Here is a 5,049-nt window from a genome sequence, read left to right as displayed (position 1 = left end):
GGTGGGTGCTGTCACCCCCACCAAGAAGCCCCCACAAGGCCTCCATGCTCCAAACCCTGAGGACCCCGCTGCCCCCACCCCCCTGGTTCTAGAGTCCCCTCCTTCCACCCATCCCCCAGGTGAAAATCGCTCCCACATCCTCCACTGCCACAGAAGGGGAAAGAAGCTGAGGCAGCTGCAGAGCCAGAGGGGACAGGACCCCTGTGACCCCCCCCCCATTCCCAACCTGCAGATCCCCCTCTTCAGCCTTGCTGCACTGGACCTAGCATGTCCTGGGCACAAGACATCACAGCCTGGCATGTTTGTGCAAGGACAGGGGAGTGGCGGGGAGGGGGGTTCCCCCTCTAGGGGCCTTTTCTCCTGCCATTCCCCCCTGCCCCACCCCCAGCCCACCTGAGCCTTACCATGCTGGGCTGTGGGGCTGGGTTAGGGGCCTCTAGGGGAGGCCTGGCCCCGGCTCCCCAGACCAGTAGCAGCAAGACACAGGTCCTGAGTCCCAGAGACCCCATGGTGCTGCTCTGCACCTCCTGGCTGTGCAGGGGGGGGGCATTATGAAGTCCCAGCAGGGATGACACCAGACCCTCCCCTAGGAAGTTATGAAGTGGGAGGTCTCAGACCCAGGGGGGTGATAGAGGCTAGGAGGACTCAGCCTGGCAGCAAGGGGGTGAGAGCCCACATCCCCCACTCCAGAGCCTACCAGTACCCCCTGCACTGTGCCTTGAAGGGCCCTTATCTGGGGGGTGTACCCTCCCCAGATACCCCAAAAACAGGATAAGGAGGGCTAGAGACTCAGCTCAGGCTCTGAAACCTGGGTCCACACAGGTTTTGGGGGTTTTGGGGGGGTGGGGTGGGGTGGCAAGGAACAGAAGGAGGTAGGATCATGTTCTGCATGGGACAGGAGAGTGCTGAACTGGTACCACTGCTGGGCCTCACATGTACATCACAGCATCACCCAGATTCCCCCACCCTCAGTCCCAGCCCCACGGTGCCCTCTGCCAACCCCATCCATGCCACCAAACCCTGTAAACCCTCCTGCTTCATGGGGTGTGCCACCCAGCACCACCGCTTGCCCTGGACCCCCTCACTCCTTGTCCTTCTCTGTCTCTGAGCACTCTGCCATGGTGCTGTGTGTGTTGTGTGTGCTGTGTCTGTTCCTCCAGGCACCGTGTGCACCCTTGGGGACCATACTGTTACAGAAAGAAGAAGCCAAGTCCTTGCACAGAGTCCCCCTACTGAGCTCTTTTTTCCCCTCCAGCTTCAGACCCACCCCCTGACCCAGGCTGTAGGCAACAGGCTAGAGAAGTGGGCACATCTCAGCTACACAACTGCTACACAACTGTACAGTGCTGCTACAAACCTCAGCCTGTGATGCAAGACATCTACACAGTGTAGCTCAGATGCTCATCACAGCAGAGGTACACAGCTTGGGGTCCACAATGGACCTACACACCAAAGCACTGAGACATGAGGGGGATGGTTGTGTATTGATGCTGCATTGAGCTGTGTGGGGGTTTTTTAGCTCTCATGTCATTGTGTAGTGTTGTTGCATAACCCTGGTGTGGGGTGTAGCTGTTGTGTTGCTTTGTGTTGTGTGGCAGGGGAGTTGGACAACGTGTTGGACTGTTGTGTAGCTAGGGTCTGGTGTGCAGTCGTGTAACACTGAAGTCATGTAACAGTGTGCTGTGCCTGTGAGTTGCAGCTGTGCAGGGCTGCATCTGCATTAGTGGGCATGTCTACAGGTGCAATTAATGCTATTTGGATTTACTGTGTAGTAGACTAATTTACTGGGTAGTAATCACCTGCACATGTAGACAGTGACGGTTTACTGCACGGTAGATTAGTCTACTGCACAGTAAAGTGTCTCGTGTAGACATGGTCAGTATTGCAGTGCCCCAGTGTGTAGCTCCATTGTGCGGTGGCAGTGCCAATGCATGCAGCTGTGGCCTGTATCTGTCTCATGGGTGGGATTTGTAACCCAGTTGTGTAGCTGTGCTGTACTGTGCTGAGTCTCTGGGCTGCATTGTGTAGATGGCTTGTGTCACAGCTAAGGTACATAGCAGCACTGTGTGGTTGTGTAGTTGAGATGTAGCCCACTTCTCTGCCCAGCTGTAGGCAACAGGTCCTGGCACGGGCAGGGTTGTGTAGCTGTATTGTAATGTGATGTGTAGTTCTGTGGCTGTGGCTTGTAGTTCTGTGTCCCTGTCCCTGTGCCGAGACCAAGCCTCTGCGGGGAAGGGGAGGGGAATTAGAGCAGATTCTTCCCTGTGGGTTGGGGGAGGGTTTGGCACACACAGCTCAATGCCCATATTCCAGCAAGGCCTGCATTCCCCTCCTTTTTTGTCTTCGTAAGGGGAGGAAGTCTAACCCTAACCCTAACCCTAACCTTAATCCTAACCCTAACCCTCATCCCAGAAAACATCAGGTATAGACTAGGTGTATCTACACGTTCATGAAGGTGCCATAGTTACTACGCATTAAGTTTAGTACTTGGATAACCAAATACTAAATCAATGCACAATAATTTACGCTATTGCACAGTAGCTTTGGTGTATGGGTTTATTTGGGCATTAACTGTGCAATAGCCTAATACTACTGTTCAGTAGCATATTAGCGCAGGTTTTCCCTGGCATGCTACTGTTTTGTATTATTAAGCTACTGTGCAGTTAGCGTCTCGTGTAGACGCACCCACTGAAGATGACCCAGCAGACTAACACTAGTATGTGCCCACCTTGCTATAACCATCTGTACATTCATGCCCCTTCTCTGCCTACTCATTGTTCTTTGTGTTCCCTCCTGCAACCTGTAGGCAGTTTATCCGAGCCACTTTCTGCCCCTTACATTGGGCTTGGAAATAGGAGATCATAGAACCATAGACAAGAAGGGCTAGAAGGGACCTCAGGAAGTCATTTTTAGGGGCTCACCTGGGTGCACTTCAACCCCACCTTTGATTCCTGGTCTACCCAAAGTTCAGGCAGCAGTGAGGGAGTCCACTGATTTCATGATTCATTATAATCTACTGAATTTCTTCTAAACTCTTCATCCCACAGCCTTTTTCTTTCTTTTTTTAATGATCTTTAATCTTTCACTAATTAAACTATTCTTTCATCTGCATTTCTTCTGTCTTTTAGCTGCTCCTAGTAGTGTACGACTCGGTCCTCCAGGCTGATTTGCACTCTAGTGAGAAACATTCACTCAGGTATGGAAACAAGCTTCAGTGAGGTATTGGATGCACTGCCAAGATGCTCAAGAAGGCTTGATTTTGTTTTATGAATCTGAAAGAGATGTATATTTATGTACATTATGAATCTCAAAGGGATGCAGCAAGAGAGGCTTAGGTTGGATACTAGGAAAAAAATTATCCTTAGGAGGGTGGTGAAGTACTGGAATGGGTTACCTAGAAAGGTGGTGCACTCTCCATCTTGAAGGTTGTTAAGGCCCAGCTCAACAAAGCCCTTGCTGGGATGATGTAGTTGGGGCTGGTCCTGATTTAAGCAGGGGGTTGGACTAGATGTGACCTCCTGGGGTCCCTTGCAGCCCTCATTGTCTATGATTCTGTCATTCTATTTCATTCTAATGACTGAAGAAACAATGTCTTCTGAGAATTTTTGCCTAGCATGTTGTGTTTTTTAATACATGATGTTCGATACAGCAAATAAATGTTCATTCTAATACATCTTATTTATTTTTGCTTTAATCTTGAGCTGAATAATATAACCCTAGCCCCCTAGCATATTCATAACATTTCTAGTTTCTTTTTACCTGGAGAAAACTGTGTCAGATTATATATGATGCTGCCCCACACCATCTGCACTACCCGTTTCGAAATCCTAGATCCACCCATGGTCATTTAGTCAAATCCCTGGTCAAGGCAGGATCATTCCTATCCAAACCATCCCATATGAGCATTTGTCTAACCCAGACTTAAAACTACAAGACCAGCCCTGACAAATGACTACCAGGCACATCTCCCCAAAACACCCTGTCCTTCCACAAGTAAAGCAAGGGAACAAAGGCATTATCAATCAAGTTTTTGTTAAAATACATTTGGGAGGTCCAAGAAAGTTGACCATGCCCCCTCCCCCTTAAGAGGAAGTCAAAACCCCTTGTATTCTGGGGTTTAAACTGAGAGGCGTGGCCTGTTTATAGTTGCTGGAAACATCTTGGGTACACAGTGGCCATGTCTATATGAGACACTTTACTCTGCAGTAGTCTAATCTACTGCACGGTAAATTGTCACCATCTACATGTCTAGGTGCTGACTGCACAGTAAATTAATCTACTGTGCAGTAAATTTACAGTGCAGTAAATCCAAATAGCATTAATTGCACATGTAGGTGCTCCCAGTGAGAGTGAGAGATAAGGAATGAATGATCATGATAACAAGCTTTAAATATTGTTAGGTATAATGATGGATAAGTACTAAGCAGTTTTACATTTTATTCCCTCGTATGAAAGAAATGCACAAGAACCCCATAGCAGAGACCAGCCATCTTTAACTCAAGGCCATCATTGCCTTAGTTGTTTCCTCAACATGCTTGGACTCACAAGTCCCAGGCTGCATCCTAGTCGTAGTCAGGTTTCCCATCATATCACAATTCTTGGGTTTTTTTGTGGTGATAACTGAAGGTCGTTTGTTTCTATTCCATTTCAGATAAGAACTCCTTAACAATATTTAACACATCTTCACAGATTTTACAAGTGCGGAGCAGGTTCTTGCCTTTGAGAAATATTGACAACAGGGGTGTCAAGCTCCTGTAGTGTGCCCTGAGGCAACCAGAGCCCCTGGGTCCTCCAGAGAGATGCTCTGGCATCTGGCCAAAGCGTCTTTATAACTGCCCCCTTCCCCTGCTTCCCCAGCACTGCCTCCGCATGCTGGGGCAAATAGGAGTGGGGTAAGACTGCAGTGTGAACCGGATCCAGGCACCATCCAAAGTAAGTAGGGATGTGGAGGGGCGGGGAGATTGTGGGTGTGAGGGGGAATGTGGTGGGAGGGGCTGTGTAGGTGTAGGGGGAGCTTCTTGGGAAGAGTGGGTCCCCCGCCCACCCCCC

At 49.5% G+C, this 5,049-nt stretch overlaps 1 long non-coding RNA gene across 1 annotated transcript in view; it reads left to right on the top strand.

Annotated features, from left to right (window-relative positions):
• LOC112548221 overlaps window positions 1-3,528 on the top strand; it is a 12,080-nt gene extending 8,552 nt beyond the window's left edge. The window contains exon 3 of the long non-coding RNA XR_003092030.1: window positions 3,129-3,528. This is a non-coding gene — a long non-coding RNA (uncharacterized LOC112548221). The remainder of the gene's footprint in view (window positions 1-3,128) is intronic.
• The last annotated feature ends 1,521 nt before the right edge of the window (window positions 3,529-5,049 follow it).

Source organism: Alligator sinensis, unplaced genomic scaffold, assembly GCF_000455745.1.
Source record: "Alligator sinensis unplaced genomic scaffold, ASM45574v1 scaffold891_1, whole genome shotgun sequence".
In the NCBI taxonomy this organism is placed as follows: Eukaryota; Metazoa; Chordata; order Crocodylia; family Alligatoridae; genus Alligator; species Alligator sinensis.
This window is presented reverse-complemented; position numbering and strand designations above follow the sequence as displayed.